Source organism: Felis catus, chromosome C1 (assembly GCF_018350175.1).
Source record: "Felis catus isolate Fca126 chromosome C1, F.catus_Fca126_mat1.0, whole genome shotgun sequence".
Taxonomy (NCBI): Eukaryota; Metazoa; Chordata; class Mammalia; order Carnivora; family Felidae; genus Felis; species Felis catus.
In genome coordinates this window covers 13,358,599-13,384,879 of record NC_058375.1, presented here as the reverse complement: position 1 = coordinate 13,384,879, position 26,281 = coordinate 13,358,599, and the positions used below count along the sequence as shown (strand labels likewise).

General features: G+C 54.1%; 2 long non-coding RNA genes across 2 annotated transcripts; one reads left to right on the top strand and one right to left on the bottom strand.

The window, feature by feature from the left end:
• The first annotated feature begins 548 nt into the window (after positions 1–548).
• LOC123379492 lies at positions 549–21,100 on the top strand. Its single transcript, XR_006583957.1, has 2 exons — positions 549–609; positions 20,809–21,100. It is a non-coding gene; the product is annotated as an uncharacterized LOC123379492 (long non-coding RNA).
• Positions 17,381–21,564, bottom strand: LOC109502121. Its single transcript, XR_002160512.3, has 2 exons — positions 21,177–21,564; positions 17,381–17,937 (listed from the first exon to the last, which is right to left on the bottom strand). It is a non-coding gene; the product is annotated as an uncharacterized LOC109502121 (long non-coding RNA).
• Positions 21,565–26,281: the final 4,717 nt, after the last annotated feature.

The window sequence follows — 26,281 nt, the reverse complement described above, 5'->3', positions numbered from 1 at the left end:
GCGCATGCGCACGAGCGGTGAAATGGCGCCACCCAGCTACCCGGTCTGTTCCCCATCAGCAGTCGCGCACCCGTCCTCTGTCTTCAGCTCTCCACCGCTCCCCGCTTCTTCCCTCTCCGTGACCAGGCCCCAGGCAGTCGCTCTCTCCCGAGTTTTGTCTCAGACGCGGCTGTTTTCCCCGGCCCCTTACTTACGAAGGGCTGCGGCTTCGGCCCCTTCTGCCCCTCTGCAGGAGGGTCTCCCTGGGCAACGGCGGACCCCAGCCGCACCCAAGAAAGTTCGCCAAACCGTGCTGCTGCCGGAGCCCAGAGACCGCGGCCGGGTGCCAGCCGCCCCAGAAAAAGTTCGCGAGCTAGCGCAGCAGCAGCCTTTCAGGGATTATGGAAAATCGCAACACGCATCTGGCACCAGGCTTCACCCTTAACAACCTTGTTCCAGCACCAGCGATCGGGGCCGATCTCTGGGGTCTGCTGGGCCCAGGTGGCCTCACAGCCTCTACCGAACGCCCTCCCGGCCGTGGAACCGCTTCTCCCCGGGTGGCCCGAGAACCTCCCGGACCCCGCTCTGCTCCTGGGGATTCGCCCTTCCCGCCAGAGCACCCACCGCCAGGTATGGAGCTGGGGAGTTGCAGCCTTTGCGCTCCCCCTGTTTATTACAGTCTTAATGGAATTTAAACCCTCTCCTTTCTCCCTTTTTAGTTCAGTCCCTGCGGCTGTTTCCAATTTTCCACTTTCTCTCCAGCTGCTTTTGGGGAGGGGTGCTTTTCCCGTATTCTCCCCCCGACCCTTGACTCCGTCCTCTCTCCCCTCGCAAAAGCACCTCCCTGCGCACCGTGGCTTTTCGCTCCCCAAGTTCACTTCTCCGTGCCGTGTACCTGCTGAGTTCTGTGGTTCAGGTTGTGCAGATTGTTGTGTTAATCCTCCAGTCAGTTTTCTAGGTGTGTAGGTTGGTTTAGTGTTGGTCTGGCTGCATTTCATGGACAGGAGACACACAAAAAACTTCTATGTTGTTCCGCCATCTTGGTTCCCTCCCCGTCTTTTGGTTTTTGACACATGCGAATGTATCAGCGATTCAAAAATTAAAAATGAAATGAAATCTTCAATAAAACTGCCCAAGGATGCACATTGTGCTTCATACACTAGTCTCTGTTCTCAAACGCATCCTCTCTGACACGTTGAAAAATCCAAACCCTGAGAGCGGTTTCTGTCTGGCTCAGCTCCTGTCTTCCCACAAATTGTCAACCTCGGTCAGTTCCAAGGATCCTTCTTGGATTAACCAGAGATCTGGCTGTGTGGTCAGTTCTGGCTGCTCCCTTCCTCCCTCTCCCCTCTCTTGCCTCTCTCCATCTCCTTTCCCTGCCTGGATCCCCAGAACATTGCCCTTGTTTTAGTTCCTGTGGGATGTGGACATCTCCTACGTGCACCTGTTTAGGTAATAGCCACCCACTGGAGGACGGTAACACATTCACCTGGGCTAGGGATGCTGGGAAAAAGATGCCCTCTTGTTCACGCAGAGTGTGAGCCTATAAGCCCCCCTCCGAAATCCCAGGCTTTGCGGTGGAGGTTGGGGTCATATGGGGTTTGGCGAGTCCCTGAGGGTCTATAGGTGCCCCCCCCTCAGACTTCTCTGGTTCAGGGACATCTCTCTGTACCTCTGGGCTGCTTGGTCCCAGACTATTTTTTTAAAGTGTTTTATTGGGCTACAACGGATACACAATATGCTGCACATATTTAAAGGGGGCCATTCGTGGGGCACCTGGGTGGCTCAGTCAGTTAAGCGTCTGACTTTGGCTCAGGTCATGATCTCACTATTCGTGAGTTCAAGCCCCGCATCCGGCTCTGTGCTGACAGCTCAGAGCCTGGAGCCTGCTTCAGATTCTGTGTCTCCTCTTCTCTCTGCCCCTCCCCTGCTCATGCTCTGTCTCTCTCTGTCTCTCAATAATAAATAAACATTTAAAAAATATATATAAAAAAAATAAAGGGGGCCATTCGATAAGTTCTGAGACACGTGTGCATTGTTGAAACCATCCCCCAAGTCACATCCGTCACCCCTAACAGTTTCCCTGTGCCCCCTTGTCACCCCTCCTCCCCCAGTTGTCCCCCAGGCAACCACTGATCTGCTTTCTGTCACTATAGACGGGTTTGCGTTTTCTAGAATTTTATGTAAATGGGATCATATGGTATGTGCTCATTTTGTCTAGCTTCCTTCTGTAGCATAATTATTTTGAAATACGTGTTCTCATGTATATTAATGATTTGTTCCTTTTTGTTGCTGACTACTCTTTGCTGCTGTTTGATGGATGTACTACGATTTCTGCCTTCCGTTCACCTGGTGATGGGCATTTGGGTTGTTTCCAGTTTGGGGCTAATTAAATAAAGCTTCTGCGCACATGCACACACAAGTGTTTGTGTGGACATCGGCTTTCGTCTCTTGGGTAAATATCTAGGAATGGAAGGGCTGGATCGTATAGTAGGTGTAAATTTAAAGAAACTGACAAACCTTTGTGAAGGGTCAGGTCCAACTCCCACCAACAGTGCATGAGGGGGCCAAGTGCTCCCCCCCTCCCCAGCACTGGGTATGCTCTGTCCTTTTTTTTTTTTTTTTAATGCTTATTTATTTTTGAGAGAGAGAGAGAGAGCAAGCAGGGGAGCAGGACAGAGGATCTGAAGCAGGCTCTGAGCTGTCAGCACAGAGCCCAATGCGGGGCTCAAACTCAAGAACCGTCAGATCATGACCTGAGCCAAAGTCGGATGCTTGACTGACTAAGCCACCCAGGTGTCCCCAGCCACCTCCTTGGGTGTGCTCAGTCTTTTTAATTGTCCTCATTTGAATAGGTGCCTGGTGGCATCTCTCCAGTGGTTATTGTTGGTGTTTCTCAAATGACTCCAGAGGTTGAGCATCTTTCCATGGGTTTATTTGCCATCTGAATATCTTCTTTGGTGAAGTGTCTGTTTCCATCTTTTGGCCTGTGTTGAAAATTTAATCCTATGCTATTTTTGACCTCAGACAGATGGCTGCCGCAGGTCTAAGCCTTCCACATCAAGGCTGTCACCTGCCTCCCTCCTGGCCACGAGCCTTCCACATCGCTCTTGCCAACCCACCCCACCTCCACCTGCTCCGTGGACCAATCCGGGCAGAGCTCGGGTTGATTTCCATGTTCCTGTTCTTTCTTTCTAGTCTTGTGTCCCAGGAAGCTTTAACTTTTGCTCACATTCTGTCTCTACCTCTCAGACACTCTGTCTATGTGACACTGAACATTTTGCTGTGCCTCTCTGGGCCTTAGGTGGCACTTGTACCTACGGCTAGGCCACATTGAGTCATTCCTTGGAATCTTCCTAGCTTCACCACTTACCAGCTGCGACCTTGGGCAAATTACCTAACCTCTCTGTGCGTGCGTGTTTTCATCTAAACAGGGGGGTGATGACACAGTAGCACCTGGCTCACAGGGTTGCTGCGAGGCCCATGTGAAATGAAACACATGGAGCCCTTAGAAAAGAGCTGGCACGTAGTAAGTGCTCAGTAAGACTCAGCTCTTCCGTGGCATTCTAAGATTGACCCCCATCCACTCAGCCCCCGCCTTTGCATGGGGTCTAGTTCATCCCAAGCTTGAGCTTTTATAAGGGTGTTCCTCCTCAAGATGCTCCCCCCCTTATACTTCTGGCCAATCCATAGCTTCCCTTTTTCAAAATACAGTGTGATGTTCGCCTCCCCCATGGAGCCAGCCCTGATTAACCCGAAACCCTTGTTCCAACCCTGAGCTCACGTGGCCCAGACTCCATTTCTCAGGCATTTTTCTGACTTTGTCTATCTGTAGCTTTGTCTTAAGGCCATTTTCATCCTGGTGTCTTGCCTCTTTCGAGGCTGAGGCTAGCAAATGCGGAAGCATCGAATAAGGGCTCCCTGAAGGCAGAGGCTTGCTCCTTTCTGTCAGGCTGGGGGCTCTCATAGGAGAGAGGCCATGCCAGCATACTTGGCCTTGGCCAGTTCCCAGTGTGTTGGCCGAAGGCTTCACATACTCTCTTCCTGATGGCATTTCTCAGAGCCTGTGCTGTGTCCATGCCCTCGGGGCCCAGAGGAGACTGCTGCTGGAGCTGCCCTCCTGTTTTGGCTCTGCCGTCGGCCAAAGAAGCTCGGCCCAGGTGTCTCGGGGCTCCCGAAGGGGCCCAGGTCAAGCCTGGGGGTGAATGCAGCTTTGACAGAAGGCCATGGAGGCAGCAATTAAATGTTTTCTGATGCCAGGAACAAACCCTGTATTGACTGGAGGTCAGAAGAATGAGATCTCTCAGAAAGAGCAAACACTGTCCGCAGAGTCTCTAAGTGGGTCAATGCGTCTCTGGGAGGCAGGCCTGGAGGGAGGCTGCATGGGTGGCCCGGGAAGCGGCGATGGCCTTCTCCAAAACCCCAGGACCCCTACTTGGCTCACCGTGGACCTGGCGGCGTGGGGGCAGGCAGCATCCCGGGCCTCTGCCTCTGTGGAGAGAGAAACGACCTGCCCACAGACAGCAGGGAGGCAGCACTGGATTAGGGGCCAGATGTGGGTTGACATTCCGGGGACGAGCCGGGATTCCTTGGGAAGTCAGGCTGAGGACATTATTATGGGAAAGGATCTCAGAGATAGTGCCATGATGTTCTGCTGTGTGACTTTGGACAAGTCACTAAACCTCTCTGAGCCTGTTTCCTCATCTATAACATGGGAATAACACGAGCGGTGATTTTAGAGCTGATGGTGAGGAGTAATACGTGGTAATTACTATCATCGTATGCAATTCTTATTTCACAGATGAGGAGACCGAGGTTCAGAGAGGAGCCGTCACCTGCCCATACTGAGCAAGTCAGGTCTCCTGATTGGAGGGGTGAGGGACAGGAGACTGTTGAGGGGCAGCCTGATGTAGAAAGAGCGCACAGCCTCTGGGTCCAGGTGCAAATCCTGGCTTTGCCAAGCCACGTGACTTTGGGACAGCAACTTGACATCTCTGAAATTATTTCCCTGATTTGGAGATGGGGGTCCTGAGAACAGAACTGCAGGGTTACGAGGAAGAAAACCAGATACACGAAATGCCCTGGAAGTGCAGGGGATGTGGGTGAAAGAGAGGCCTGAGCTGGAGGCAAGGAAGGCAAAGGAAGGAGTCTAGACAGGCAGAATTCCCACTCAGGCCATGAGCAGCGAGCCAAGTTCAAGTTCCAAGGTGCAGACTCAGGGCTCATGGGAAAGGTCAGGGATCTTGCAAATGCTGGTCATTCTGCCCAGAACCCTCTTTCCTTCCCTCTTCCCCTAGTTAACTTTTGCTCTTCCTTCAGAGCTCAGCTCAATCACCACCTCCTCCAGGAAGCCCTCCCTGACTTCCCCAACCAGGTCAGGTCCTCTTATTGTGGGCTGGCTAGTATCTCTAGTGTGTTCTACTTCCTCATAGCAAGCCCGTGTTATAATTTAATAACTCGGTTGGCCCACGGGTGGCAGGACCATTCTCATCGACTGATGGAGGGAAGGAGAGGGTCAGCTCTTGAATGAGCAGTGTTGCCTAAAATGCAAGTGGGGAGGCAATGTTACAAGGCACACGAGTTTTTGAAATTGTGTATTTAATATTTATTTTAAAGTGTATTATGAGAAAACACGGTGGCACACCAGACCTGGGATTTCACAGGAGTTATTGCCAAGACTGAATCTCAGTGAGACGGCGAGTTGATGTTAGGAACAGTACGTGGAGTAAATACTAGTTGGGGTGGTAGGCAGATGTAGCAAAAACCCAAGGGGGCGCGGAAGGAACGGAGTCGGTTTAAAAGCCCAGCCCTGCTCGTGTGGCCACTTCAGGGCTGCGAAAGGACACGAGGTGGCGCTAAGACCCCACCTGTGGCAGGTGTGGGCTGAATCTTGCCCTCTTGGGCCCTGGATGGCGGAGCGGCTCAGGAAGTCACTCCAGGGGAGGGGGACTCACTGCTCTGCTTGGGTCACCTGGGGAGGAAGCAGAGCCTTACCCGACCCTGGGGGTAAGGGTGGGGACTGCCCCAGCCGCCTTTTCTCCAGCATTGCAGGCACTCCCTATTGCCCCTCCACAGGGGCGGGGGGTGAGAGTCCCGTGCTTGGGGACAAGCAAGCTTGGGGGCGTTGGGAGCTGAGCAGCCCTGACCCGGTAAGGACTCTGAGCAGAAAGGGCTGTGGTTAAAAAACAGGAGTTCAAAGTCTGACTCCGCCACTTACCTGCTGTGTGACGTAGGGCAAGTTACCCAACCTTTCTGTGCCTCGGTTTCCTCACCCGTAAGTCAGGGGAAAGCATACAGCACACGTAAAATGGGCAGATGAAATGGATCGGATAGGAGCTCGGGACCGACGGCCTCGGGTGCACGAGGCACCCCTGCTTGGCACCATGTATGGAGGGTGATGCTGAAGGGACGGCAGGTGGCGCGGTGCCATCTGGGCTGCGGTCCCACCTGCAGTGAGTCCCTGTAACGCGCGTGCCAGGGTCAGGGCAGGATGACATCCGGGCGGCGCGCGCTGGCGCACACACGGCGGAGCCACGTGATGCTGTTTATCCGTGGGCGCAGCCGGGACTGGGGACCACGTGTAGCTCCCAGGGCAGAGGTGGGGACACTGACTTGGGTGCCTTGGGGGAGGCCCTTCAGTGCTCTGATCTTTACTTTGTCCATCTGTCAGGGTCACGTGGAGGCTGTGATATTAACCTGTGATGCTGTGGTGATCACGGGGCGGGGGGGGGGGGCGCTGACACCTGTAAACTTCCTCTCCGGGTCCTCCCCGCCCCCTCCTCTGGGGCTTCCTTGGGGAGTGAGGAAGGGTAGGTGGAGCCAGGAGGCGGGGAAGGGCCGTGGGGGCGTGGCCGCGGGCCGCCCCCTGGGGGCAGGGGCAGAGGGGAAGGGGGCGGAGTCACAGGAGTCCAGTCCCGCCCCAGCTCGCCACGCCCCCGGCGGCCTGTTGCCTCTTCCGCGGGAAAGCCATTCATTCTCAGCTCAAGGAGGCAGGGATGAGTGGCCGTGACCACGGCGTCTTTATGAGTTTATAAACTGCTGAGGACATGGCTGCTCAGAGCTCTGGGCCATTAATGGGCCATCAATTCATGCTCCAGCTCGCTTTATGGGGCGCTGGGCGGCCAGGTGTCGGCCCCCCTAACTACCCTCTGCCCGAGGCCCCGTGCTCATCTCTCCTGGTGTCTGGACACCAGCAGCGCCGCTGACCGCAGACCTACACTGGGCTGCCACGTCCCTGAATGAGTGGGGAGCGAGAGAACTTGTTTTCAGCCTCAGTGGAGTCAACTCTAAAGTGGGAGTGATCGTGCCCACCTTTCAGAGGGGCAGCGAAGCTGAAATAGAGCAATACCCAACCTGCCAGGGAGTCGGGTCAGTGCCCTACTTTCCAAACATCCGCAGCTTCTGACGACTTCTCCTCATCTCCACTGAGACCACCCTGTTCTCTGCCACCATCGTCTTGCTGCCTGCATTCCCTGCTTTCACCCTGCAAATCTCTCCACGCAGCAGCCACAAGGAGCTTTTAGAAATGTGAGTCATTGGGGCGCCTGGGTGGCGCAGTCGGTTAAGCGTCCAACTTCAGCCAGGTCACGATCTCGCGGTCCGTGAGTTCAAGCCCCGCGTCGGGCTCTGGGCTGATGGCTCGGAGCCTGGAGCCTGTTTCCGATTCCGTGTCTCCCTCTCTCTCTGCCCCTCCCCCGTTCATGCTCTGTCTCTCTCTGTCCCAAAAATAAATTAAAAAGCGTTGAAAAAAAAATAAAAAAAAAAAAAAGTCACATCCTGGTACAGCTCCGCTCAAAACCTTGCAGTGGCCCAGCATAGAGCCAAAGTCCATACAAGGCCCTGTCTCCCTACTTCCTGTTCTAGGCACTCCAGCTTTTTTGCTGTTCGGGAACATGGCAGCTCCTTCCTGCCTCAGGACTTTTGCACGGGCCATACCTTCTCCATATACCTGCTTTGCTCATCCCCTCACCTCCTCTAAGTCTTTGCTAAATGGTACCTTTCAGTAAGGCCCATCCTGACCACTTTATTAAAAATGGAAATTCTTGGGGCGTCTGGGTGGCTCAGTCAGCTAAACGTTGACTCTTGGTTTCTGCTCAGGTCATGATCTCATGGGTTCATGAGTTCAAACCCTGCATCGGGCTCTGTGCTGACAGCATGCGGCCTGCTTGGGATTCTCTCTCTCTCTCTCTCTCTCTCTCTCTCTTGCTCTCGCTCTCGCTCTCTCTCCCTCCCTCTCTTTCTGCCCCTCCCCTGCTGGCGCACTCTCTCAAAATAAATAAATAAACTTTAAAAACATGGAAATTTTCTGAACAACCTCTATCCCGTTTCCCCATTTGGTTTTTCTTTTTCCATAGCACTTATCACCTACTATATAATTTACTTATGTATCATTATTATTTTATTATTTACTAATATATTCTTATTATTTTAATTTTCTTCTTTGAAAATCAGCTCCACAAGGGGCAGGGATCTTTGTTTTTGTCATTGGTCTCTCCCAAGTGTTCAGCAAAGCGCTCTGCACATAGTAGGTGCTCAATAAACACTGAATGCACAAATGGAAAGTCCTCAGTGTTGTGCCTGAGACATAGTGGTAGCAGCTGTCAATTTGAATCTCGAGAAACGAGACAATTTTTGAGTGAAGCCGTGGAGCCCGATTCTCTGAAGTTGTGTGCTCATGATGACAGGTGCCTATGTCATTTAAATGGCCTGTGCACGTGGCCGTCAGACAAAGGCGACAATGACGAACAAAAGCTACTTCCCAGTGATCAAAAGACAGGTCCATTTCCCAGTGATCCCTGAATGACAGGCCATCCCTTCTCTGTAGCCTGGAAGCAGCCTCAGAGCTGGAAACGGGAAAGCAAGGTCCTGAGAGTCTGGGAGCTTCTGCGGCTGAGGGCGTCATCCCCAGCCTATCCGCGGTGGAGCTGGAGGGCAGGCCGCCTGAGTTCACAGCGTCCTGGGACCAGCCCCCCTGTTCAGTCCGCACCAGACTCAGCCGTGGATGCTGGTGCCCAGGGGTGCAGAGGAAGTGCCTTGGAAGGGGCCGGATACACTTGGGGATACAACTGCTACATGGGGCCCAGAAGGGCTAGGTGATTTGCCCCTAGTCACATGCCTGGCAATTAGAGGGGTCTGCTCTGGTCTGGGCTCGTCTGATTCTTAAGGTTGTTCTCACCTACCTGTTTGTATAAGTGTGGGAATCAGCACAGTACATGGCCCCGGGGCGGGGGGGGGGGTTCCTGAAATATGTGTGAAGGACCAATAATTGGGGAATGTGGGGTGGTCACATGTGCCTTCTTTTTGTCCAGGACCCATCAGGGAGACAGGTGAGGCCAAGGGGCCAGAGGCACCTTTCGGAGGCCCATGGGCTCTGGGTAGCTCAGAGGTGGGAGAGGAAGCCCAGGAGACAGAAACCTGGCTTCTGTCCCCAGCTGTTCAGGGACCTTTGCCGAGAAGTGAAGTGTGTGTTGGACAAAGACTCACACATCTGTGCTGGCCCTCGTGAAGGGAGATAGGGCGAGGGGGAGGATAGCTCCGTGCACCCCGTCCCCTCCGTTGGACGCCCAGCCCACTTCAGAAGGCACGGCTTTTCTCGGCTGTGAGAGGTCCTGCCAGTTTCCTGTGGACACACAGCATAATACTGCTGCTGATAGCAATGATGATGATGCCGCTGGTGAGGGTGAGGCTGGTGATGCTGACGATGATAATGATGGAGATAATGGTGAAGATGCTGATGGTGATTATGATGGTAAAAGGAAGAGGGTGATGACGGTGGTGATGATGATGGAGATGATGACAGTAATGATGGGGATGATGATAAAAATGCCGATGGTGATTATGATGGTGAGGAGGATGGTGATGGTGATGGTGATGATGGTGATGACGGTGATGGAGATGATGGTGATGGAGATGATGGAGATGATGGCGATGATGGTGATGGAGATGGTGGTGATGATGGTGATGATGATGGTGGTGATGATGATGATAATGGAAATGATGATGATGGAGATGATGAAGATGATGATGGAGATGATGAAGATGATGATGATGGAGATGATGATGGAGATGATGATGAAGATGATGAAGATGATGGAGATGGTGATGATGGTGACAGTGAAGGACATGATGAAGATGATGATGATGATCATGATGATGATGGTGATGGTGATGATAATGATGATGGTGATGATGATGGTGATGAGGGAGATGATGGTGATGATGATAATCGTGACGGGGATGATGATGGAGTTGATGCTGGTGGTGATGATGGTTCTTTTATTTTGTGCTTGCTATGTGGGTTTGAATCCTGGGTCCGTTCACCAAATGAAGACTCTGGACAAGTTACTTATCTCTCCACGCCTTAATTTCCTTATTGTGAATTGGGAGCATTTATTTGGAAAGCCTGCCTCCTCATCTGTAAAATTGAGTACTTCAGATGGCTGCCATGGGGTTTAATAAGATGATGTGCACCAAGAGCGAGCATGCGGACTGGCCCATGGGAAGCGCTCAGTACCTGTCACTTATGAACGGGTTCTGGGTACTCAGTGCTTTGCACTCGCCATCCGTGTAATCCCACCCTGTTCTGGGCGTTGCTACTCCGTGCAGAAACCGAAGCTATGAGGGGCCAAGTGACAAGACCAAGCTCACACGGCGGCCAAGGGTGAAGCTCTGTCTTGGGCATCTATTTCCGCGTAACAAGGTAACAAAATACGGTGGTTTCAGACACCCGCCGTCATTCGTTACCTCTCGCGATCGTGGGTTGATTGGGCTCAGATGGGTGCTTCTGCCCCACGTGGGGTTGGCCAGCGCTGTAGTCATGTGGCACCTGTGTGCTGGGGTGGGCGTGGCCGGGACGGTGTACTCGCGGCAGCCGTCGGTGTCGGATTTTGGCTCGGGACTCGGCTCGGCTGTCTGCTGGAATGCCTCGCTTTCCTCCCACGTGGCCTCTTTGCCAGGTACCACGGCAGCTGTGTTCCCAGGAGTGTTCTAGGAAAGACGGGCAAAGCTGCGGACCTCGTACTGCCCTCGCTGCAGTTTATTGGTCAGAGCAAGCCCGGGATAGCTAGTTAAGGGCAAAGAAACGGACCGCACTTCTGGGTAGCGGGAGTGCCAAAGATGTTCTGCCATTTACAGCCCACCCAGCCGGGACTGGAGTCCTATGTTCTCCTGACCCCCCCACGCTGACTGGCTTGGCCAGAATCTTTCTGGCTGGAGGGGGCAGGACAAAGGGAGAAAGCCAAGCCACTGTCTCCCCCTGTCACCCCTCTGGTCACCTCCCTCTCACCGTCTTCGCCTTTCCGGGCCCCTCATTCTCCTCCCCCTCCCCCTCCCCCGCCCCCCTTTCTGGTTGTTCCCTAGGCCCCTCAGGACCAGCCACAGCCCTGTCCGGGACCTGAGCTGGAGATGCAAGTCAGAGACCACCAGGGGGCAGCAGAGCCAAAGGCCTGGGCTCAGCTGGGTCTCCAGGCTCCGAGCACCCGTCCCGCAGGGCCGGCCCTGTGTTAGCCAGACGTGCACTCCCAGCATTTTTGCAGAGCTGGATGCTGCTCCCCGCTATTATGGGGTGTCCTCGGTGTCCCCGAGGTGAGTTGCCCCTCCCCAGGCCTCCCAGTGCTCAGTTTCCCCATTGGTGCTGGGGGGTGATGGGTTGATTCGTTTCTGACCTGTGTTGGTCTCAGAGGCTGCTGAGAGAAGGCAGGGTGCTGACCGCTGCTTCTAAGGCCGAACAAGCCCCCTCAGGCCCCCGGCAGCCCTGTCCCTTTAAAGCTGAAGCCCTCCGCAGCCATCCATGCTTGGGAGGTCCCATGTGCCCCCTGATAGGATAGAGGCCCCAAATTTCAGCAGAGGCCTCTCCCTTCTCTCCTTCCTGTGGCCAACAAGACCCCCCCCCCCCACTCCCTGCAGAGACCCCAGGCCTTCTGCAGACAGGGGAGGGCAGGCCAGCAGGGAGGGGCCGAGCCAAGAATGTCAGGCCCTCCCCCCACTCGGACTCCAGCTCCTCAGGAAAGATTCTTTTCCAGGAAGGAAACTGAGGTGGGAAGTGAGCAGGGAGATGGGACCCTGCTTCATCAGTCTGGGACCCTGTTCTGGCGCTCAGGGTGGGTTTGAGGCCCTGCACTTCCGTCCCTGGTGACGCTTGCCACACGGCCTGGTGTTCTGTTGTACGAGGGAGTGTCCTACGAGTACAGGGTGGGTTCTCTCTGTCCCCCAGGGCACAGTGTGGACCTCACTGGGGGCTGAAAATGGCCACCTTCGCTCACATCCGTACCAGGCGGGGACGTATGTTGCTCTCAGTCCTAAGTCCTTCTCCTCCCAGCCCCTCCCCCACCCACAGATCCTTTCTTGTCCCATTTGCAGGTGGGTGGACTGAGGCCCAGAAAACTAGGCAAATCGCTGAGGGTCACGCTTTCACTAGGTGGCAGAGGCAGGATTGGAACCAGGCCCGCAAGCTTAGTCATTGTACCATTTCCCGGGGACCGGAAGGTGCATGAACCACCGGGTCCCGCAGCCTGGGGCCTCAGAGTCTGACAAGGGCTGGACACAGGGCATAGGTGGTCTAGAGGAAGCGGAATCAAGGGTTTGTGGGCCCAGCCTCTCCCTGCTGCAGGGCTTCCTCCCAAGGAGGGAGACTGAAGGAGGGCTCCCTGGAGGGGGAGGGCTTGCACGAGGCTGGAAGATGGCGAGGGCTTGGAGCACAAGGGACCACACGGGCGTGAGCAGGGGAGGGAGGGAGAGGAAGCGATGAGCGGGCAGAGCCGGCTGGGGTTGGGTGGGCAGTGCTGGTGGCAGATGCTCCTGTCTGTCCTGGTCACTTACTAGTTCTTTGCTCAAGCAAGTTCTTTTTCTTTTCAATTTTTTTTTTAACGTTTATTTTTGAGAGAGAGAGACAGACAGACAGAGCACGAGCAGGGGAGGGGCAGAGAGAGAAGGAGACACAGAATCCGAAGCAGGCTCCAGGCTCCGAGCCGTCAGCCCAGAGCCCGACGCGGGGCTCGAACTCACGCACCGCGAGATCGTGACCTGAGCTGAAGTCAGATACCCAACCGACTGCGCCACCCAGGCGCCCCTCAAGCAAGTTCTTTAACCTCACTGAGCCTCTGTTGTCTCATCTGTAAAATGGGCACACAAACCTCCCTTGCTTCAGGTTGTGTAAGGACCGAATGGGATGCTGTGCGTAAGGCCCAGTGCCAGTGTGAAAACTCTGATGCACTTCATCTCAGGGGCCCTCAGGCCGGCTCTGCCCCCACCCCCCCATCTGTCCTCAACTGTGCGCTTTGGTTTCTCTGCAGAATGTGAGGGGCGGGGGGGGGGCACTGAGCCGGCTGGACAGTGAGCACCACCCCAGAGACCTCAGCCCACAGGAGCCGAGTTGGGTCAGGGCCAGGGTCATCACCCGGCCTGTAGGGGTCTCCCACCTTCACCCCCCACCCTGCTGTCTCCTGAGGGGCCCCTGGGCCGCAGAGTTCCCCCAGAGGCCAGGGCAATGTGTCAGCCAGCCCCAGGGATATTTGCATTGTCATTTGCATGTCATTTGCATCCTTGCAGCCCAATCCTGGGTTCAAATGCTCTTCCTCTGAGCTTCCGTGGCCTTGGCAGCAAATGGAAAGAACCTCTACATCCTTTGCGGAGGGACCCCCTCATTCGGCAGATGTTTCTTGAGCTTCCTCCTCAAGGCGGGTGTGGGTCCTCGTCGGCTCCTGGCCCTGCACTCACAGGGCTTACGTGCTGGGGGGAGATAGGCAATTAACAAGGCATCCAATCTCTCAGGAAGGTAACCGTGGATTGCGGGGTGTGCCATCAGCCCCCCACCAGAGATGCCCAGCAATGGGGCACTCCTGTCCCCATTGCACAGAGGAGGAAACTGAGGCCCAGAGGGGAGAAATGACCTGTCCAATCATGCAGCCGGAGCATGGACGTGCTGGGATTTAGCTCTGGCCCGGACTTATCCCAAAATGTGGAGAGTCTGCCCTTGACGCAGTGGGGACCCTGGTGACTTCAGGAGGCCAGGGAGTGACAGTGCTGAGGTCCCGTGAGGACCCACCAGGAGCAACTCCATCTCGGGGTATCAGATTGGGTGGTGGGCCAGACATTATCTGTAGCCAGTTCTCCCCAAATCCCAGTGGTGTGCGTGCAGGGAGGCTCCGCCTATTTTATGTTTAAGGGAGCCCACACACGGGTGGCCTGGAGTGCCTTCCCTCCCCGCTTTCCTGCACCCCTGCAATAGCTCCTCCCCCCTCAGGCCTCTCCCACCACCGTCCAGTGGCTCACCTCTCTGTCTCTAACTCAGGGCCTGGACATCGAGAAGCAAACTGAGGACGCTTCAAGTCACTATCCGCGGGCAGGAGCAACTTGCCACAACCCTTGTCTTTCAAGGTTCAGAGAGAAATGAAAATAGATGGGAGACAGGGAGAGTCCTCATCCCCTTCCTGTGTCATTCCCGCGGCGGACTTCGCTGAGCTCCTGATCTGTCATGCTGTCACCAGGCTGTGGTGGCGGCTGGCTGTCCCTGGCCGCGTGCAGGTTGTGCAAGCGACGGGCCGGCTCCCACCTTGACCAGAGGTGGGCTGGGGCATCCGGGAGGGGGTCCTACCTGCGGGGTCTAGAAAGCACACAGCACTGGCCTTTGAAGCTTCCGCCAGCACCTGCCTCTGCCGGGGTGGCAAGAGTTACTCGGTCACCAGGGTCTGGTCTGCTTGCTATCCCCTCGCTCGCTCGCTCACTCACTCAGTCGCTGGTTCCCTCATTATTAGAGCTCAGTGAACTCATCAGTTCCAGAGGGATCACAGGGCTGGCCTCGTGGGCTCACGGGCTTCACCAAGATCGTAGGGTTGTCGGGAAGGTAAGATAAGTGAGTTAATACACCTAAGACACTCGCAACAGTGTCCGGGTGCTTCAGGAAGATTTGTTACAAATTCGCTCATCGCCGTCCCTCCCAGACAATCACTGTGATGGATTAAGGGCCGTGGGTTGATTGGTACGTGTTTTTGCAAAAAAGCGCATCGCTGTTTCCTGCACACATAAGCTTTTAATTTCGGTGGCTCTCTTATTGAGGAATGATGTACCTACAGAAAGGTGCACAGATCCTGTGCATGGGGCTTGGGGACTTGTCCTGTAATGGCCTCACTGAAATAACCAGCCCCGGATGGAGAAACAGAGCATGCCCCGCCCCACAGCGGCCCTGCCATGCCATGCCACCTCCCAGGCTGTGTGTGTGGTTTTGATTTCCCAGCGGTGGCTGAGTTAGATCTCTCTTTCTGACCCTCACCTTTCTATCTCCCGGCACTGAGCGTGTAAGGCACAGTGTGTTGCTGTTCAGATGGCACGCCCTAGCCTCGGGGTCTTCCGCTGGGCACGTCTGCCACGCGCCCCCACTCCCTCTCGGCCTGCTCCGGTTCCTGAATGGATCGGGCTGGTTCCGACCCCAGGCCCTTTGCACCTGCTGTTGCCCCAGCCTTTCCGGGTCTCGTTCCGTTTCTCGGACGACCTCCTCTCCCTGGTCTCTCTGATCCCAAGCTGCTTCTCAAATCACATTGCTGTGTTTCTTCCCTTACTCCCACCGCCATATTATGAAATCACCTTGATTGGCAGCCTGCCTCCCTGTTTACAGCCTGTCCCCTTCACCTGAATGTTTTAGGAAGGTGGGGTCTGTGGCTCGCTCTTCGCCACGGCACCCCCCGTGCTCTGGGCAGCGCCCGGCACACTGTAAGGCCTCGGTAAATATTTGCGAAGCGAAAGAACCGTGCGCGACACGCTGCCCTCACGGTATGGCCTGGCTGGCGCTGGCCCAGGCTGGCGCTAACGTGTCTCTCCATGTGTCTTTGCCTCCATCCGGCTTGCAGGCTCTCCCTGAAGCCCGAGCTGGGGCGGTTTTCGGCTCCTGCTGGATCTGTCCCCACGTCAGCGGACCTGCCTTACAGGTGTTTTGCTAACCTTGTTTCGAACCAGACACGCCGGAGAGAAATGCATTTTAAAACCACGTGCGATTTAAAGAGAATTTAATCTGCATGTCTGGGATTCATTAACACGTAGATCATCAAATTAGGGTTTGCTCACAGCTGTTTGACATTCGAAGGGCCTTCTGAGTATCTTTAATAAGTGCTTTTAAATATTATTTTTTCTCATAATTTCAGGGCTGGGTTTCGAGCATGCTGTTCTTTGAATGGGAATGTGACACGGGAGACGGGGGATGGCAGGCCCCGGTCCTGCATGCGTGTCGCTGGCTGTGGGGACGTTCTCCTGCTCTTTTGTGCTCAGCAGCCAGAGCCATGTATTCAAAACGTCCCTTTCTCGGGGCGCCTGGGTGGCTCAGTCGGTTAAGTGGCCGACTTCGGCTCAGGTCATGATCTCAGGGTCCATGAGTTCGAGCCCCGCGTCGGGCTCTGTGCTGACAGTTCGGATTCTGTTTCTCCCTCTCTCTCTGCCCCTCCCCCACTTGTGTGTGTGTGCATTGTCTCTCTCATTCTCTCTCTCTCTCTTTCTCAAAAATAAATAACTAAACACTACGGGACTCGGGCTGGCCACTGAAAGCAGGGCCTTCCTCGGCTGCGGTTAGTGGCCTCAGTGTGGCTCCAGGGCCCAATCGGAGGCAATGAGATGGGAGGGGACTGGTCCGTGCAGAGAGGCCACTCTCTTTCCGGCTGGTACTTAAGACCCAGAGCTGAAGGCTAGAGCATCAGGCCACCACATGGAGCCAGAGGATGACCCAAACATGGGCAAACACAGCTCAGAGGTGTCATGGGTTCAAATGTGTCCCTCCCCCGTTCCTCAGTTGAAGCCCTAAGTCCCAGAACCTCAGAATCTGACCTCATTTGGAAGCAGGGTTGTTGCAGATGTAATTACTTGAGGTCGTCCTACAGTAGGGGTGTATCCTTAATCCCATATGAGTGGGGTCTTTATAAAAAAGGCACATTGCGAGGGGCTCAGGTGGTAGATTGTGTGACTCCTGATCTTGGGGTTGTGAGTTCGACTCCCACATTGGGTGTAGAGATTACTTAAAAATAAAAAAAATCTTTAACAAAAAGGGGGCGTTGGGAGATAGGGACACGCAGAGAGAAGATCCATGAAGACACGGGGAAATGTCCCTCTGCGAGCCAAGGGGAGGGGCCTGGACCAGATTCTCCCTCATGGCCTCGGAAGGAGCTGACCTCACCAGCACGTTGATCTGGGACTTCCAGTCCCCAGAAGAGCCAAACAACACATTTCTGGTGTTTTAAGCTCCCCCCAACCCCAGCCTGGGGTACTTTGTTATAGCAGCCTGAGCAAACCAATACAAGACCCCTTTTGAATGTATTAGTTACGAGAACCGATACATCCTTTTTCTTTCTTCTTTTCCTTAAGCCAGTATGTGTTTTCAGCCTTTCGTCATATACGAGGGTGAGGGACTTACTTCCACACCACTGTTCTGCTTAAAATCTTTTTATGGACCATGTTTCAGTTATCTGTTCATATATAACAAACCACTATAAGCTGAGTGGCATAAAACAAAATAATCATTTGATTTGCTCACAAGATGGTCCTTAGGCAGGATGTGCAGGGGACCGGAGGGGGGCGGTGGCTCGTCTGTGCTCAGCAGGGCATCAGCAGGTGGCTCAGCTGGGGACCAAGAATCCACTTTCAGGATCTGGCTGGAAGGCCCTGGATTCTTTGTGTTCGAGCCTCTCCTCTGGCTGCTTCTGTCTCGCTGGGATCCAGGAGCCAGTGTCCCCAGAAAGCATGGTGAGTGCATGGAACCTCTGTGATCGACTGTAAAATCACTCAGCGTCACTTACATTGTACTCTGTTCATCAAGGCTGTCACAAAGGTCCGCCCAGATTCCAGGGAAGGGGACACACACCCCCACTGCTCTGTGGGAGGAGCGTCAAAGTCACCTGGCGAGAAGGGCAGGAGGGATGGGAGGGATTTTTGCATCCTTGTCTGGAAAACGTGATCCGCCCCAGGCAGCATATCCCTGTGATCCCACTGAAAGTCAAGAAAAGGCAAAAGTAATTGACAGCGACGGAAGTCGGAGTAGTGTTACCTCTTTGGGAAGGTAGCGTTGACCGGAAAGGGACACGTGGGAACCTCCCGGATGCTGGAAATGACCCGTGCCTGGATATGAGTGGACCTTACGTGGATGTGGCTCAGTGAGCAGCTTATCCAGTGTTCCCTTAAGGCGTGTGCATTTTATACTTCAATGAAAGACATTTTTAAAGGCTGTGACACAGGATTGGATGCCATGAACGCAGAGGGAAGAGGTCCTTGGCTGGCTCCCACTTGTCCAGGTAGCTCGGCTGGCACGTGAGACCCCTCCAGACCCAGCCCCCATTGTCTTTTCCGGTTCCTGCAGATGCATGAATGTCTCCAGCTGCATGGAAGATGGTGGGAGAGTGTTCCAGAAGGAGGAAACAGCAGGTGCAAAGGCCCTGAGTGAGGAGAGGGTGGGGGGCCAGCGTGGGGGCAGGAGCGAGGGGAGATGAGGCAGGGGCGCTGGGCAGGGCTCATGGAAAGGCTTCAGGCAGGGGTTCCCCTTTTTGGAAGTGCAGAATCCCAGAGCTGCCGGATCCTGGGACTGGCCTGGGGCAAGTGCCTGTTTCCTCATCTGTGAAAGTCCGGGACATAATGCTCATGAAACTAGTGGCCCGGGAGAACCTGGCTGGTCATGGGGGCTGCTCAGCACAGCTTCCCTCCCGGCCCGAGCTCTGGCAGGCGGCTCCTTCAGGACCACACTCACCCCCCCCACCCCGCCAGACCTCTGGAGCCTGTTGGGTAGGAGATGGATGGAACTATTAATCCGCACGGTCTAAAGGTTAATTCAAAGGGCAGCCGTGGCTGGAGATGATGCCTTCCACCTGGCTCCAGCTCAGAGATCAGGAAGGGAGTGGGGCTGAGGGGGTGGGGGAGGCTCTTCGTCCATGTAAATTCTGAGTGGCCATCCCATAGGTGCTCTCTGTGGCCCCCTTGTCATCCCTAGCCCGGTCTTCTGTGACTCCATTCCTGTCCTCTCTGTGTCGCCAGCTCACTGCATGGCCTTGGGCAGGTTTCTGCCCTCCTTAAACCTCTGTTTTCCCATCTGTGTATTGGAGCCATGGGGCCAAGTGATCCCTAGGAGCCCTTCTGGCTCAGAATTTCCAAGGCTGTGTCTCTACCAGGCTCAGCTGCCAGGTTTTCCTGTCCCCCATCCCGTCATCTGGCTCTGCCTGATCTCCGGGTTTCCGCATGGGCTCCAGGTGGGTCACAGGGACCACCTCCCCTATCAACCCGCATCTGGCCTTTCCTGCAAGGGGCTGCAGGAAAGTAGGAGAGATACTGCCCCAGTTTACCCTAAACTCATCCAGGCTGCCCCTCCATCCTGCCCCTCCATCCTGTGGCTCCTCGCGACTGTGGTCTTTGTCTACATGAAATACATCTATGCTGGAAGCATCTGGCCAGCTTGTCTCTCTCTTTGGCTTCCACCAGAACTGAGGGATTTCCAGAGCTCGGTCTCTGCCATCGGGCTGACAGGTCCCCTGGGGCCAGGGCTGAGTTTCTCCCTTTCAATAGGTTCCTATTCAAGACCCATTAGACTCAGGGGCCTGGCTGAATCCAGCGTCCAGAACGTTCTGCCTCAGCCAGTATTTTTTCTTTTTAATTGTTGAACTCGTGGTCAACACTTAAAAATCAGGTGATTTCACATGAAAAAAAAAAAAAAAAACCTAGACTTTCATCTTTAAACAAATGGTAAGAGCTGGCTGTACTAGGCTTGCGTTTTCCTCAGCAGCGATTGATGGGAGCTGACAGGTGGGCAGGACGCTGCCCAGTTCGCCCTGACCTCGCCTGGCCCCGCTCAGTCCTGTTACCTGTCCCGTCCTGGAGGTGTTTGCTATCCCGGCTTTGGGGCCTGAGGCTGGGTAGTGGGTTTCTGTAGCTGTCAGCTCCGCCACGGTGGGAGAGCAGTTTCAGAGAGAGAGGTAGGAACCAAGCCTCCTCTCCCCGTCTCTGCCTCATTAGGATCCAAACAGGCTGGATCAATGCTTTTCAAAAGCAGATACATAGTGCCTGTTTCCTGCATCAGGAACACTCTGTACCGACAGAGAACGATTCTCTAATCAAGAGCTTGCTTTTGGGAAAAGTACATGGAGAAGGAATGGGGCGGGGTGGGGGGTGGGGGGAGCATCTCCATTCAGTAATTATTGACAGGGGGGCCTACTGTGCTGGGCACTGAGCCAGGTGCTGGGGGTACAGCAGTGAGAAAACCTGGTTGTCATCTGATGCAGCTTATCGTGAAGCCAACTCTCTCACTTTCTCTGACGAGGCAGGAAAGGCCCAGAGAGGGCAAACAGAGTACCTGAGATCACACAGCAGAGGTGGAAGGAAAACCTATGCCGCTTCTTCCCTCGCCCAGCCACACGATAAAGCCCCAGGCACTCTGGCCTCCTCGCTCTCCTCTTCGTCCCCTCTCCAAGTTCTGGGCCTTCATCTTTGCATTCAGCCGATGGCCAGGAGTTGGGGCTCACCCCGGCGGGGTTGGGGTCTGCTTGGAGCAGAGGATTGGCCCTTCTCTGGCTGCGTTCCATGATGCCCTGCCTACCTCTTGAGGATGATTCCAATACTGGTTACAGAGTCTGGCAGCATTCCACACCCAGTCACCCCCACCGGAACATTCTACGGCATGTAGGCATGTAGGCCACTGACGGCTCTTTTGCAGGGTCAGGCTTGGAGCAGAGCCCTGGGCCATCAGTACCACCTGCCCGTTCTGCATTACAGGCTGAGTGCTATTCTAGCGGCCTCTGTGGCTGAGGCAGGCTTGCTTTTCATCTGCAGCCACAGACCCTTGTTCTGAAAAATTCCGCTCTTCACCTGGTTGCTCTGCAGGTATGCAAGGACCAGCCGGCTTTCCTGCACACAGCCTGCACCCTTCCGTCCAGAGACTGCTCCCGGGAAGAACCCAGCCACTTGGGCTGAGTTCGAGCCTCCGGACACTTTGCAAATAACCAGCAGTGAAACTCAACCAACCCTCCCCCGAAGCCTTTGAATTCAAACCCCTGGGCATATTGAATCCAGCCAGCCAGATTTTGGCCACAACAGCAGCTGGGTTTGAGACAAACTGACTGTAATTGGCTCAGAAACAGTGGCTTGCCTAAATAAAGTAATACATTATGACAGCTATTGTTTGTGGAGCGCGTGTTAAGTGCCGGGCTGCGTTGCACTGGGGATGAAGCAGCCCAGAGAGGTCAGCTCACCTGTCCAAGGTCACACAGCTGGCCCAATGGAGAGCCCAGATTTGATCCCAGTTCTCTTTGATGGCGACTTCCCCACGCTGCCCCTGCTGTCCCCTCGGTAGGTGCTCAGGGCGCCAGGGCGAGGCTACGCATGCCAGGACCACCTGTTGTTTTCCCACGCCGGCTTCCTTCCCTGTGTCTCCCCACAGCCTGAAATGTCCCCAGCACAGTGAGGGGCGTTAACCTATACTTGCTTCAGGGCAAGAGGGTCAGAATACAGCAAGACTGTCTCTGATTCAGGCTTTGATGTGCTTCAACAGAGAGGTAGGTGAGCGGCTTTCCCTTCGCAGTTTTGATCCAAAGCCCCAAGGCATAGTCCTGGAGGAAATGTCCCAGTTCAGAAGGTCCTTTAGCCAAGGAAGGAAAGGATTAAAAATTAACAATGATAGGGGCACCTGGGTGGCTCAGTCGGTTAAGCATCTGACCTCCGCTCACGACACGATCTCGCAGTTCGTGGGTTCGAGCCCCGCGTCGGGCTCTGTGCTGACTGCTCAGAGCCTGGGGTCTGTTTCCGATTCTGGGTCTCCCTCTCTCCCTGCCCCTCCCCCACTCATGCTCTGTCTCTGTCTCTCTCAAAAATAAATAAACATTAGACTTTTTTTGGAAAGTTAATGATGATTACCCCACTAACGGGTGTGGACAGAGCATCTGCTGTATGTCAGGGATCTCACGCCTACCGTTGGTGTGGCACGGCAGGTGAGCCCAAAGCCTCTGGGTCCTGACTGCCTGGGTTCAAACCCCGACTTTGCTGCTTGCCAGCTGTGTGCCTTGGACAAATCACTTCACCTCCTAGGGCCTCGGTTTCTGCCTCTGTAAAGTGGGCAGAATAATGGTACCTCCTTCGCAGCATTATTGTAGAAAGAAGTAAGAGAATATAGAAAGTTCGTGCACAGAGCTTGCACGTGGCAGTGCTCTAAAACTGGCAGATGTCATTTTTATATGTGTTTTAAAGTTCTCACGGGGCGCCTGGGTGGCTCAGTCGGTCGAGTGTCGAACTTCGGCTCAGGCCATGATCTCGCGGTTCGTGGGTTCGAGCCCCACATCGGGCTCTGTGCTGACAGCTCAGAGCCTGGAGCCTGCTTCGGATTCTGTGTCTCCCTCTCTCTCTGCCCCTCCCCTGCTCATGCTCTGTCTCTCAACAATAAATAAAGGTTAAAAAGAATTGTTTTTAATTCTCACGAGAACCCTGAGGAGCAGGGTTCATTACCCCCCTTTTATTAATAAGTAAACTGGGGTTGAGAGAAGTTCAGTAGCTTGACTATAGTCACACAGCTAGGAAGTCATAGGGCTGGAGTTTGAATCTGTATTTGCTCCTTGACATCAGCGACTAAGATCAGAATCCCGACCGCTGGTTTCTATAAAGGGCAGAGCAGCAAACTCTCCTCCCCGCGGCTGGATCCACCCAGAGGCAGGTTTTCTTTCCTTTTCTTTTTTAGTTGATTTTTTAACACCTGGAGGCTAAATGTACAGAAGAGAAGTCCAGGCCCAGAGGAGGAGTGGACCTGCCCAAGGACACTGGCGGGACTGAAAGCCACGGCCCCTTCCAGTGACAAACGCGTTCTCCGTCGTGCAGAAAGGCTCCCTTCCGTACCTCCCTGGGGGAGTTCGCTGGAGCAGATGGGTGAGGAGGGAACCGATGATGGATTGTCTCTGGGGATGAGCGCTGGTCACTGCTCTGTTGATTGATGGCTGAGGAAGGTCAATTCCACAGCCAGACTCAGCACGGCGCCGGGGCTGGGACATCTGTCAGCTGGTGCCACATCACCTTCAGACCAGGAGGCATGGGGTAGGGGTCAGGATCAGAAGAGGTGATTCTTCCCCCGTGCAAGAGTCTGTTTCTGCAGGCAACGTTCTCTGGAGACCCAGTGGGGCCACAGAGATACCCAGGGCTGTCCGGAAATGGGATGTGCTGGTGGGGCTGACACGGTCGGAGAGGCTCCTGGGAGGCCTTACCTTGGCTTGGCTCCGGCTGCCCCTCCAGCAGTCCCTTCAGCAGCCCTAGAGGCATGTCTCGGTGCCCTCATGTTTCTAACAAGGAACAGAGGCTCAGAGACGGCAAGTCATTTGCCTGGGGTCACACAGCCTGTAAGTGAGGGTCTTGTTCCTGGAGCCTGGGTCTCTCTGTCTGCTGTCTGACTCTTAATCGGGGGTACTTTCTAATGATTACACACGGACACACACACACACACACACACGCTTTTATAATGTATCTATCAGATTAACCATATGAAATTGCCTTCTCTTGGTAAACCAAAAGCAATTGAATAACAGCGATTTCATAAGGTTTAGCTAAATATAAATTATAAATGCACATAAATATATGTTTATTAAATAAACATAATTCATCTACCTTGCGTATGTAATCCTCTTATGTATGTGCATATAAATGCGTTTTATGTGGGCATATAAATATATAGGTACTTATATATTTATATATGTGTATGTATCATTTATGCATATATAATGTATATGAAACCTATCAGAGGTTATAAGCAGCTAGCCGAGTTGTTCTATACCATGCATTACAAGTAGTATGCTGGTAGGAGCTCTGGGCGGCTCAGTCCGTTAGGCATCCAGCGCTTGATTTCGGCTCTGGCCATAACCTCACGCTTCGTGAGATCAAGCCCCGTGTTGGGCTCTGAACTGACAGTGCAGAGCCTGCTTGAGATGCTATGTCTCCCTCTCTCTCTGCCCCTCCCTTGCTCGCTCTCTCTCTCTCTCTCTCAAAATAAATGCATATTAAAAAAAAAAAAAAACAAATAGTGTGCTGCTAAACTAGCTCTCTGAAAAAAAAAAATAACATCTGATACTTAGTGTGTATTTACATGGCGTAGATATTCCCCTTGATGCTGGTTTCAAGTAACCAGAAACACAGTTTCAAGTAATTGTGAACACAGAATTAGGGAGAAATGCACATAATTGGCTCCTTCTGGCTACAGTCAGCTGGCTCCACACTGCCACAGTGTTTATCCACCTGCCTGAAACTGTCTGTCTCGAAAATATACTGATGTATGTGATATATAAATAAATATATTTGTAAGGGCATATAATCTATCCCTTCTCTCTGTTGGCGCTCTGATAGGTCTCTGATAAATGTAACGTCTAGCTTCTCATTTGAAGTTCACCCATTTGCTCTCTGTCTGTCCCGTCTGCTTCTCCCTTTCCGCCTACGTAGGGGGGCGGGGGGGGGGACGCTGGGCTCAGGGTCTGCCTCTTCTCCTCCGGGAGGGGCCGTGCACTTGACCTTACTACCAGAGGTTCCGAGCCCCTGCTTCTGGGTGAGGTCCGGTTGAGCAGACGGCACACAGTGCTGGCCCATTGAAGCTGATTTTGGCCTCTCTGGGCCTGTCCCAGGTGCACTCCGGGAGTCAACAAACAGGCCGTCCACACCCGGCTGGTGGGGTCCGCCATCTTCCTTCAGGCTTCCCTCACCTTCTCAGGTCAGCCCATCCTTGGGTCATGGGGTCTCGGGGTCTCTCAGGGTCCAGCCTCTTGCCTTGGGAGAGGGCCATGGGGACAAGTCTCCTCTGCTCTCTGGGCCTCAGTGTGCTCATCTATAAAATGGCAGGCAGCTCTCAGACACTCAGAAAAGGCCCCCAATTGTTTAAAGTCTTGCGTTTTCTCTTAAAAAGTCATGCACAATTTGCCTTGCACTCTGTCATCAGTCCATGTTTGTGTCGCTATAATAATGTATCGGAGAAGTTATCAGTGAAATGACTTAGCACCTTTTCCCCAAATCATCAAGCAAAATGGAAGCTCCGGGAAGCAGCGTCATTTTTTATACTCTGGCTCCGTCAGAGGGTGGCCGCGGCCGGCAGTTCCGCGGGGACTACGGGAACCACACGGCCTGCCTCTCAACGCTGTGTCTCCTCGGACGAGGTATTTCTCTGCTGCGAGCCTCGGTTTCCCCATCTGTGAAATGGGAGAATAGCAGTACCTCCCTCATGGGGCCGTAGTGGGGCCAGATCTTCAAGACGGCGCCTGGCGTGGAGTCGGCTTCTAGCAGCAGCTGGTCAAATGGCCCCAGCACGCGGCTGTGAGCCCTCGCCGTGAGAATCTGGAGAGCAAGCAGTTTCTAAGTCGTGTCTCCTCCGGTTGTTCGAGGACAAAACCCTCAGCCCTCAGTCCGGGCTTGCAGCCCTTTGGGGTGGGAGAAGTTCTTCCCCAGATCTGAATAACACAGGGGCCTGCCTCTGGCCACTGTGGGTTCTTTCTGTTCCTTGAAAATGCCGGGTGCGTGTCAGTGCCACGTTCTCTCCCTGCAACACCTCAGGTTGACCCTTCTGTGGTTGGGCTCCCCTCAAATATTCTCTGACGGGGCCATCACCGGTCACTTGGTCTGTCGTTACCCTGCACGCCCCAGTCGCTCCACTGTCCTCCTGTTTCATTTGTTTATTTATCTATTTATTTAAAAAAATTTTTTTTTAGTGCTTATTCATTTTTGAGACACAGAGAGAGACAGACTACAAGCAGGGGCGGGGCAGAGAGAAAGGGAGACGCAAAACCCAAAGCAGGCTCTAGGCCCTGAGCTGTCAGCACAGAGCCTGATGCGGGGCTCGAACTCACGAACCCTGCTGAGCCGAACTCGGACGCCTAATCAACTGAACCAACGAGGCACCCCTGTGTATTTATTTATTTTTAATGTTTATTTATTTTTGAGAGAAAGAGAGAGAGACAGAGCATGAGTAGGGGAGGGGCAGAGAGAGAGGGAGACACAGAATCTGAAGGAGACTCCAGGCCCCCAGCTGTTAGCACACAGCCCGACGCGGGGTTTGAACTCACAAACCGCGAGATCACGACCTGAGCCGAAGTCGGACGCTCAACCGACTGAGCCACCCAGGCGCCCTGATTTTCTTTATGTATGTGATTGTTTGTACCTGGCCAGTCTTCCCCAGCAGACCCTCAGCTCCGTGAGGGCAGAGGCTCAGTAGTTTTGTTCACCGCAGCAGCCTGTCCCCAGACCAGTACCTGGCACAGCCGACCTTACTTGGTCGCTGATGAATGATTAAGTGGAAGTTTGCACAGCGTGGCTCCACCAGGTTGAAATGCAGAGAACGAAGACAGGA